An 11,787-nucleotide genomic window follows, 5' to 3' on the forward strand; every position below is an offset into this window, starting at 1 on the left:
TAGTGTGGGGTAAGGCTAAGGTTACTGGCTAAAGCCAGAGTTGCAAACTCCAAAGCCTATCCATGGATCCATGCAGGTAAGGCAAGAAAGAAGCATGCACCAGGAATTTTAAAAATTTGAACTTGAGTGATAGATTGCAACTGGTTATTATCTATGTCAGTGACAATCGCTGTGGCATATAGGACAGCGACTGCCCCATCCTAAAGGAATGGAAATATGAGCCCACTGTTTCTGAATTCTCAAGTGAAATCTGGATTCCTTTAAAATGTGATATTTCCCAATTCTTAAGTGGTGGCTACTAATGCAAATATTGCATTAATTAATTAATGAACTAGCTTATTTAACAGTCAGCCAATGTGGCAAGAGCAAACAGACACATACCTAACTTGAATTTAGCTCAGGTGCCACCAGTTGGTAATATCTGGATTAAAGGAAGGTTAAAATAAAATGAACCCAACATATCTCTTGAAAGTCACTCTAAAGCATGTTTCTACCTTTGTAGCAGAGGAGTAAGTCGTCAAGCTTTTCTTCCTTATTCTTTCTGGATTTCTGTCAGTATCTATTCCAATTTTATCCATCCATCCATCCGTCCATCATCATTAAGCCTCTATAATGAAGGGATTAAGGAGGATTCAAAGATGTAGATGACAGAATCCCTCACCTCAAAGAGATCCCAGTGTTTGAAGGGTGTTAGTGGTAATGCCTCACAGAATTGGGTGGGAAAGGAGGCTGAAGATAGGGTTGATTTTTGATTATTTAATATAATTTAAATGTATACTTTTTTTTCATTTATGAAACTCTAATATGGGGATTCAGCAAGGAATGACGGGAAGAAAAATCAGAAAGCTCTCACACAGTTCTGAGTTCAGCTGCTGAATCACTTTGTGACCATGAGTATGACATTTAGTAAGGGTGAGATGCAGCACTGAAGCAAATGATCTCTAAATCTTTTCAAATTCTAAAAGCATATAATAACAATGTTCTGTGACCTTTTGGACTCATATACAAAGTTTTGCTCACATATTCAGAAAGTATTTATTAAGTACTCCCTATCCACATGGCCGTGTAAACCATGTACATTGATTTTGTCACCTTACGTTTATGCAGCCTGTGTAGTATACAAAGCATTTTCTCATCCATCATGCCATTTGATATTTTACTTGGTCAAAAAAACAAGGTTCATAAAGATAAAGTGAACTTGTTCAAGGACTTGCGGCTTGTGAGAGGCAGAGCTGGTTTTTTAACCATTCTCTCCAAGTCCCATCTCCCGGGTTTGGAGAGTAAATAAAAATATCAACCATCAACTCAGCAATAGCCACCAGCTCCACCACTAGAACTAACAGGTATGGAGACTTAGAATATGCTGGCAACCATGCTAATGTATTAAAAGATCACATTTACTGTTCTGTTTAATCTTCCTAAGCTCTATGGGGAGAGCATCACCATTTTATAGGCAGATGAGACTCAGAGAAGTAAAGTAACATGTCCAAGGTCATGGAGAGTATGCTAAAATGAAGAATGATTAAAGAACACTTCTGTCTGATTCTGACCTATCTTAATTTAAGAACATAATAAATGTCATTAGAGTGATAACAGGAGAGAGGGAAAGGGTTGGGACAACCAGGAAAGTCTTCCCAGAGGAGGGGTTTGTGCTGTGTGTGAACGAGAGGGTAAGATTTGCAAGGCAAAGATGGTCCAAAGAGGCAGAGGCTGAAAGGGCACTTTCAGAGAATGGGGTTCAGTCTGGCTGGTGTAGAGAAGACTAGGGTGATGGAATGCCATGTTGCACAGCTCTAGGAAGTACCATTCACACTGTGTTGTGTAGTTGCAGCCTCCTGGTGTTTTATTTTGGAAATGTATTCTATAATATGAATGGTGCCCCCCTGGAGTTGTGCAATGTGGCAGCCTTGAGAGAATGAGGCTAGAGAAGTAGATTGGCTCTCAGTTATGGAGAGCTTTGAATGCCCATAGCTGATTTGATCCAGGTAGTAATGAGGACTGTCCTGAAAGTTTCTGAGTGTCCCTGGGAGTGGTATGACTAACTTGGCATCCTGGATACACTCATACAAATATGGGATTGGAGATTGAGGGAGAGAAGAGGCAGAGAAACCAATTGGGACTTTTGAAGTAGTACAATCCAAATAAGTATGGAGACAAGGAAAAGCAAAAAGAAGGGTTTCCATCCAAGCATTATCAAGAAAGACTGGCCCTCCTGATTGATTGTATACAAATGGAAGAAGAGGGAGAAAACATTAATATTTATGACTTTTGGTATTTGGGACTCAGAAATGGGGTACTGATGTCAGAAACATGGAAGTTGGCATAAAAATCAGCTGGGGGCCATTTTAAGCATATTGCATTTGAGATGAAAGCAGATCATGTCAGTAGATACATATTGGCAGTGCATGATTGGACGTTATGAAAGAAAGTCTTAAGGGATGGAGGATAGCGATTTTGGAGGTCTTCCAAGATGCAGGGAGAGTTGAAGTCATTGGGAACTTATCTTACTCCAGTGATTTCCTTTGAAAATGTGTCTGTAATCAGGATGAAATCCCTCTTCAGACTGCAGCTCTTTAAATGGAATATGTAAATCTGTCCTGGAATAGGGCTTCATTACCGTCATGAGAAACCCTTCTTAATATAAATAACCGTGGCCTTATGCAAAAGGCTCATGCATGAGAAGACATAATGTTGACAAAATAATAATTAAAAAAAAACTTTTGTAAGGTACAATGACTCATAAAACCCCTGCAAAGTAAATTCATCAATATTGATTAAAGAGATAGCATAGACCAGATGGTAGAGCACCATGATTCCTGGATTCTGTAACATAACAGCAATTACTACAAAGATCAGTCTCAGGTAGAGAATTAGATTGAGAGTCAGCATCTAAATTGTCTCTATTATTTCTATAGTACTATATGTTTTTTTAGTAATATATTTTTATATAGTACTTAAATGTATGTATATTCTTTCCTTTTTTCTCCTACATTTTTAATTTAAATTACAAAAATAATATAATAAGATTATATAAAGTTTGGGAAAAAAAGAGAAAAATCACTCATAATCTCACCAATATACCACAAAAATTTCTGAATGAATTCCCAGTAATTAGTTTCTTTATTTTTATAAAATAAAAATCTTACATTTTATATTGTTGTTATCATAGGGTTCTGTTATAGTTTCCTGGGTTGCTTAAATAAATACCATGCAGTGGTTCAACTTAAACAATAGGTATTTATTTGCTCATGGTTTTGAGGCTGAGATATGAGCCCAAATCAAGCATCATCAAAGTGATGCTTTCTCCCTAAAGACTGTGGCATTCTGGAGCTGGCTACTAATGATCCTTGGTTCCTTAGCTTTTCTGTCACATGGGAATGCATATCGTGGTCTCTCCTGGCCTCTCCCTCCCCTTCAGGGTTCCTTTGATTTCACCTTCTGGGTTCTCCCTCTGTGTCCTTCTCTCCCTCTGTCTGAGTTTCATTCTGCTTATAAAGAACTCCAGTCATCAGACTAAGACTCATCTTGGGCCACACCTTAACTAAAGAGCCTCATCGTAGGTCTTATTTACAATGAGTTCACACCCACAGGAATGGATTAAGCTTAAGAACATGTTTTTCTGGGGTGCATATGGCTCCAAACCACCACAGGTACATACAATTATGTATCCTTACTTTTTCTCTTAATATCTCTTCTTCTGTGTTTTCTATGACAGTATTGGTAGCTATTATTTTTAACAGCCATATGATATTTCACTGAATGGATACACCAAAACTGACTGGGCAAGTTCCCAGTGATAGAAATTTAACTCACTTCCGTGTTTTGAAAACAAAGAATTCCTTACTCAAAGTTCTTGAGCTTATTTTCCCATATTTTATATTATTTTTATTGGTTAGAATACCAGAAAATGGAATTATTGGATCAAAAGAAACCAGCATTTTTTATGGCTCTTAATACATGTACCAGAATTCTTCTCCCAAATTTCACCCTGATGTTCCCTGGCATCAGCAATGTATGAGTGCTACTTTACAGCACATTTGTTACCTCTGGATATTATAATTTTTAAGTTCATAATTACATAAGTGAAAGAACATATTTCATTTTTATTTATATCTGGTCTCTTTTTAAGCTAGGACATTTTCTGTGGTAGCTTTGAGTGTGTGTAGTTGCATATGAACCATTATTTTCCTTTGTAAAAGCAGCAACATTTTTATGTGTACATTTCTATCTACAGTCCTAGTAAGAACAATAGTGAATTTAGTGCATGCTTTTGGAGATTATGTGGCATATTTTGACTTTTTAAGTTAATTCATTCAGCCTTTATTGCACACTTAGTACATGCCAGCCTTTGCTGCAAACACTAGGATATAAAGAGTAATAGACAAGGGGGGAGGACATTTACAAGCACAAGAAATAGCAATTGCAAAGGAATGGAGGTATGACAGAAAATGATGTTTTCACCAAACTACAGTTGCTCATTATTTTGGAGATAAAAGACTATATCAGTTATCTACTGCTGTGTAACAAACTACTTTGAAATATAATGGCGTAAAACAACAACGCTTTCATACTTTTCACAATTGTGTGGGTTGCCTGGATGGCTTTTATGCTAGCTTTGCTGGGTGCACTCACGCGGCTGCTTTCAGCTGGAAGGTTGGCTGGGACTAGGCTCGGCTGGGACATTTGAGATGGCTGGACATCTTTCTCCAATAGGTCATTTATTCCCAAGAGGTTGGACCAGCAGTTGTTTCAAGAGGGCAAGCTCCAATGTGCTTATTAACCCTCTGCTTGTGTCACATGTGCTGAAATCCTAGTGGCCAAAGCAAGTCATATGGCCCAGCCCAGTCTCAGTGTGGGAAAGGACTGCACAAGGATATGGACCCAGGGAGGTGTGAGTTATTGGGAACTGTTAGAGTGACAAGCTATCACAGTTACATTTAAGGGAACAATGGGCTATGAGACTGTATGTACATGCTGCAGCCTTTGTGTGCTAAACTGGTTGAGTTTTTTCTCATAGACCCCTAAGAATAACTGGAAGGTTTCTCTAGTAGTTTGGGAGGTGTGGAAGGGGTTTGTGTGAAGCTGTCATACTCTGATCTCTTGTTTTAGAAAGACTGCTTCAGACGGACTGCATTATATTGGACATGAAGTAATTAGGATACAATTAAAGTCATGATAGTGGGAAGATTATGGAGAGGAGGAAGTAGATTTGAGAAATATTTATTAATAACAATTGTAAGATGCCAGAAACTTTGCACTTCACCAATCCCCACAACAATCATTTTACACAGGTATAAGCAAGTCTATTTTACAAGAAGAGGAAACTGAGGCTCAAAGGTAGAATTAATGATCAAAGTATTTAAGGCAAGTTTGTGGGAGAATAAGGATCTAACCTTCCATCTATATAGAGCCAAAATCATTGGTTTTCTCATTGTTCTGCAAAAAATGAAAGGCTGGAAACCGACTTGAGTGGTAAAGAGGTTGGGTGGCTGATAAACCAGGAGAGAGAATCACATGCTCCTATCCCCTATTTTTCACCCATGGTGTTAAACTTGCAGGGAGGAGCAGGTGCCCTAGCTGGTGGATGTTGGCATGGCAGGAGGAAGGGGAAATGAGAAGGGGAAAGAAAGGAACTAACATGGTGGCTTGTCATCTTTGGCAAAAACATTGGGGGCTTCTGATCGCTGCTCTAGGCACAGCAAGCTTCGAGTAGTCAGGACTTGCCCCGGGGAGAGATAGCAAGTCAAGAGAGTTATTGGACAGATGCAGAGAAGATGGATAATGAAATGCAATTTAAATTCTGCATTCATTTTATTTATTTTTTTAAAACAGAGACTCTCACCTCCCCTCCTCATTCCTCCCTTTCAACTGGCTCTTTGTGAGTGGGTTACTCTTCTGAAATGCCTACTTCCTTCCTCTTTTGTCTTTCTGTCTTGGTCCCTGGGGAGAATGGAAATTAGCTAACTGTGGTGGGTGTTCAGGAGGCAGGCTTTGGTCTTTGGCCAAGAGAAAACTAATTCCCCCAAGAGTAGCCAAAAGTATCAGCTTCATAACCACCCTTCTTAGAACTGAAAGGGTTTCTTTGTTTCTTCAGTATTCCAAACCAGGGCAGTTACAATCTGCTTTAAGAAATCCATGATCATACCCAAATAAATCTCTCAAATCAATTCAAATATCAATTAACATGTACTGAGCTATAAAGAGGGGAGTCAGATTGGGGATAAATAAAACATAATAAAACAAAACCTTTACTTGCAATGACTGTACAACTTTTATGGAGAGAGATTCTTTAAGGAAGTGATGTCATGTAAAGCAGACTGAAATAAGGGCAAAGTGATGTTGTGAGGAGGCAAAAAAAAGGAAAATTTCACAGCAGGGAAGTTATTTGAGCTGGCCTTTGAAGGATGGGGCGAAGGGGCTAAGAGGGGTGCTCAGGGTGGAGAGCAAAGCCTGAGCAAGGGCCTATACTGGGCAAGTGCCGGGTGTGGTTGGGGACGGGCTGGAGGAGGGGTTAAGAATAACTGATATTTGTCCATTGTGAGCAATCTCAGGATTTTCTGAAATGAGTCTACTTTTTTCCTAATAAATCGTCCTCTGAAATAATGTCATTTATTCCAAAAAATGTTGAAAAATCACTCATCTTAAATCACTTTTATCTTGATTAATTATAGCAAAGCAGTGAACCCTTTAAGCCTTATTAGTAATCTACCCCTTAGGGATTCAGCAAAGATGTAACAAAGGGAAACACATCTAACTACAATCAGCAATGACCTGTTACCCCGTGTACTCTGCCTGGCATATAGCATGTACTTAATAAATATTTGTGGCCTGGATGAATGAAGGCATGGGATCCAAGGTGATGCCCTCCTCTACACCATTTTACATTACTCAGAGACCTAATGGACCTAGTAAGTTACTTGTGTCTCTGGATGTATCATCTGGGGAAGCTGGGTTATGGCTCCATCTTAACACATGCTTCCATAGCCATAAAGGCAGGGAAAGAGATGTGGCAAATCCTCTACTGGCTCTTACATCTTCCACGCAGAAGGGGCACATGTCACTTCCTCTTGCATTTCATTGTACAAAGCAAGTCACATGGCCAGATCTGACTTCAGAGGAAGCAGGGAAGAAGAGAATCAGAATATTTGTGAACAGCTCTAATGACTACTACCATATTGGGTCACTCACATGGTTTGTCCCTTTAACTCATCTTTCATCTTTAAGCACAGTGGCATATGTACTTGATGTTTCACACTGTGTATGGAAAATAAGGAAATTTAATAAATGCAGTTTCTGTGAATGACTATTGTGAAAATACCACTGCTTCTGTACATAAGCAAGAAGCTAACTTCTACACCAGATTTTGTGTATAAAGTTGTCAAATGTTTTTTTCCTAGCAGAATTCTCTGCTAGTCAAGCAAATCACAGTATTTTGCCTTAAACCACTTTAAATCTCTGCATTGTTTCCAATGTCAATAGCAGCCCATTTGCTATTTCTTGACTCTTATGAGAGGATAACATTTGCTCTAAAAACCTTGTTCAGTCATTGAACAGCTTGCAGAAAACTTAGCTAGTATAGACATATGCCTAGCGCTTGTACTAACATTTTCTATCTTCTATTCTGACACTTATTAAATGATTGCTTTAAAGCTATTTTTGAAGAGAGGACTTGAAAGAGGAAAATGGATCAATCAGTGTTTAGCCTGCTGGACCCTCTTTGATGTACAGTAACCAAAAGTCATTCTCATCACATCACAGAAGGTTTAGGTGAGGCAAGCCTGTGATCTCAGCTAAATTCTTAATAGACGTTAGGCTGTCTAGTGTCCTCATACAGGGGATGTGATTCAGTTCATAATAAAAGCTCAGTGCCCGTATTGCTGTTACTATACACAGCTGACTTACTATATACCATCTATTGTATCTTTTTTAGATGAAAGAAAAGTATTAGATTATGTCCTGACTGTCTTTCAATGTCTACTTAACCAATTCACTGCCGCTAATTAGCATTTGGGTGCTCTAAAAGGGCAACTTCCTGGGTAATTCCTAACCTTCTTCATGGAGCAGACCTCCATAAGACTATTGTCCCCTTGTGGTGATGAACAAATTATGTGACTCCATGATAAGCTTGACACTATTTTTTAAAGGCCTTGGAACATTCTGATCATCTCATTGTATTAACCATCAATCGGAATCTCAAGATAAATTGCAATAAGTTCCAAAGATATCTTTGTATATTGACCCTTGCTAGAAGAAATGCTCAGTGACTGAGAGTTCATAGCTAACCTAGTTTTGCATCCTCTCTGCCTCTTGCAACAATAATGCACTTGCCAGCTCAGCAGACATATTATATAATCAATACTTAGATGGCTGTTATTGCTGTTGGGCATAAAAAAATATAAAATACATTCACAGGGCAGGAGAATCTGTGGTACTTCTGGAAACCCTCATTCTGTCAACCAGGGCAGTCCTCAGGGAGAGTTTTCCTCCAAAAGCAGACAGCCTGAGGAAATGTTGGACAATGTTAAATGTCAGGCAGAGTTTCTAGGGCGGTAAGCCACCATGAGCCTCTTCCTGACCCCAGCAGGCTCCTGGATATAGGGCTGACACTTGCTGATGAATCTAAGGGACCAGGTTTAGGGTATCCAAATATTTCCTTTACTAATTTGTTTCAGAACTTCCTCCCAACACCCCTAATGGTATGAAGAGTAGGAGGAGCTTTTTTACAATAATTACCACACTAATAAGTATTAATAAGGAAGTTGAAGATACTAAATGAAAAAAAAATACTTTGGCATTGAATATGGAGCAATAATTTTCATTGTAAAGATGAGTAACAGAATTTGGTATTATTCAAATAATTTCACTCACGGGCAATAAGTTTTACCACCAAACACAATGGAGTAAGAAGAACATTTCCTTAAAAGATCATTGATGGTTTGAGTCTCAGTAAGACATTCTCTCAATTTGATTTTTCATTTGAGAAAGTATAAATACAGTTGATATTTCCAGAAGGCTTATTTTTATTTTCTAGAGACTCTGAGTAGTTTCGGGCAAAACCAGAATTAAAAATGGTTTCCATGATCAATAAAGCTCTATATTTAAAACTTTAGAAATATATATTGACATAATGTGTCTGATTTACTTTATGAAATATCACGACCATGAGGGCATACAGAATGAGAACAGGCATGTTAAAATGCTAACAAAGAAATCTCCTCACAACTTACAACCCCCCCCACCCCTCCAAAAAAAAATATTCAAGTAAGCCTGAGGGATTTGCAATGAGGCTGCATGGGGGGGGGGGGGTTGGAGATCAAAAATAAATGGTGGGCCACAACATGCAGAGCTTTTAAAAAATAATGTCACATTCTTTCATTCTCAGCATAAGAAATGGGCAACTTGTTCAGGGCAAATAATTGTTTGAACTGAGGATTTTATTATTAATCTCTGAAGACTGCTGAATTTAGGGTCACAGTAAGGGTTGATTAGGTACAAGGTGCATAAAGCTCTCCTCTGTCGATGCTATTGAAAGAAGCAAGTAATTTAGATTCAGAATTGGTCTTGGATTGAAGCTCACTCCATTACCGACCATTTTCAATTTCAGCTATACAATAAACATCAAGCTCGGCAAGGAAATTAGTACATTTGGTAATGTATTGGAAGAGATGGGTGGGTCTTTGACAAGATGACACTTATCACCAAAGCTTCAGTTAATGAAACCCTTGAGTGGTATCTGCGTTTGACATATTTTGACATTTTTTGAAATCACATCCAGCGTTTTTTCCCCCACAATGTTCTTCTTTCTGAGAGAGAAAAAAAATCCATCTATCTTTAAAATGAGTACTAGAGTACTGCAATATTATTTGGGAAAAAAATTAAAGAGATGCTGCCTGCCACTGACAGGAAGAAAGGGGACTTTCTTAAAATCTGTAGGGGCGACAGATTCACAGGATAAATATTATTCAAACGAAGCCCACAATGCATTACCAGGAGAGGCTTCAGGATTACATGGAGCATGTTTATCACACTTTCCCTGAAACTCCCCTCCACCATAAAATGTGGTCTCATTAATGTGACTACAATTTACATTACTGCAATAATAGCCAATTTGGGGTAATTATTGCCTGAACAAAATACATTATTCTTTTTTTTTCTTCCAGTAAAGAAACTGCTAGTACCTTAGTAAAGGTGGGACTTTTAAAAGAGAAAATAATGAAAGGGAACAGAAAATGAAGACCATCTATGAAAAAAAACAAAAAGAAAAATAAACAAAAAAAAACAACAAAAGTTAAGAGAGAAAAACTGCAGGGGAAGATAAAGGTACGAAATAAGTAGGGGAAAAGCAGATAAGAATGAAGCCATCAGGAATGAACAATCTCTGGCCCCAGACTAGTTCTGACTAGATCATAACCCATATTCTCTCACCAGAGTTCTCACATTTATGCATAATTAAATGCTGTTTTATTGCCAACTGGCCTAGATAATGAAAAACCAGAGAAATAAGAAAATGCTTCCACAGTGTCCGAAAATTTAGGTTCACACACTCTGAAAAGTGGTTTCTGTTATTTACTTTTTAGTTTTTCTGAAAGCTGGGTGAAATTATTATGCATTCAGATATTTTAAATCTCACACAGCTCTATTGTTCATGCTGTGTTTTTCATCTAGTGCTGGGAGAACAATTGCAACAAAAAACACAAAGCATTCTAAATGGGGGGGCCTTTCTGAATCTACCGGACCCAGGGCGGCACTTGCAGGGCGGTAGCCAGCCGGGTGGTCCCGCTCCTACACCATTTACCCAGCACGAGGAGGAGGTCACCTTGAAGTTTGGAATTGGGGAGAGGATAGAGAAATAGAATGAGGGAAGCAGAGACAGCAGAGCAAGGAAAGAAAAAAGGCTGCTTTATACAAGATCGATGCTCTCTAAAAATTCAAAACACACAAAGAGGACTTTTTTTTTAAACCTCCACTCTGTAAGTGATTTCTTTAAACCTTCCAGACCCCTACCCTTTCTTAATTCCATAATCCAAATTCAGGGGCCAGGCATGCAGTTTAGGACAAACAAACAAAGAACAAATCAAACCAAAAACTAAATAACTTCTGTATTAGCTTCAGGTCCTAAAATTGTCATCTCAAGAAGGTGAAGGCAACATTTTTCTGGCTGCTGACTCTCAGCCCTGCCTCTTAAAATAATAATTTTGACATCGTGTGAAACATAGCGAGCATTGCTCATTCATCTAATAATTCAGGGTTTGTTGATTATTTCTATCATTCCTCATTAGTTTTCACTCTTTCTACAAATATGGAAAATTGATTGAGTAAATTGGGTTTAAATAAAAATCCATGCTGCCCAACCAAAAGAAGGGCATTACTTTAGCTGTTTTTTTCCCTTAATATCACAGTTATGGTCTTTTATATGGAGTCTTCTTTTTATTTTGAAAATTTTAATAATAAAAGAAAAATAACCAAACTTTTTGGGGTACGCTATTACTATATTCAGGAATGCTATTTACCTGGGAGATGCTGGAACGGCCAAATGGGTTATTCATGGCTCTTGTCACTCTGATTGATTGATATCTGTACCATACAGTTGTTAAATACTTTGTTGCCTACAAAATATTTATCGGGATGGTTGGTCACCAATGAAATACTTATTATAATTATAATCGATTAATTATTTGTATAAGTATTTAAAGTCCCCCACTCCCTCCCACACTGACCTCTTGAGAGGGCAAAGAACAATTTCTTTTTTGTATCTTCTTTGCTTAGGGTTGTTCTTGTCAAATAGTA

At 38.2% G+C, this 11,787-nt stretch overlaps 1 long non-coding RNA gene across 3 annotated transcripts in view; it reads right to left on the reverse strand.

Moving 5' to 3' along the window:
- The window catches only part of LOC119537368, a 379,219-nt gene extending 367,694 nt beyond the window's left edge, over nucleotides 1–11,525 (reverse strand). For 2 of the 3 annotated variants that reach the window (XR_005217423.1, XR_005217422.1), the window contains exon 1: nucleotides 11,511–11,525. This is a non-coding gene — a long non-coding RNA (uncharacterized LOC119537368). Of the gene's footprint in view, nucleotides 1–5,842; nucleotides 5,858–11,510 lie in introns of those variants that run through there. The other variant, XR_005217424.1, reaches the window with a different exon arrangement.
- Between the last annotated feature and the right edge of the window lie 262 nt (nucleotides 11,526–11,787).

The sequence above is a fragment of the Choloepus didactylus genome, chromosome 1 (assembly GCF_015220235.1).
Source record: "Choloepus didactylus isolate mChoDid1 chromosome 1, mChoDid1.pri, whole genome shotgun sequence".
NCBI lineage: Eukaryota > Metazoa > Chordata > Mammalia > Pilosa > Megalonychidae > Choloepus > Choloepus didactylus.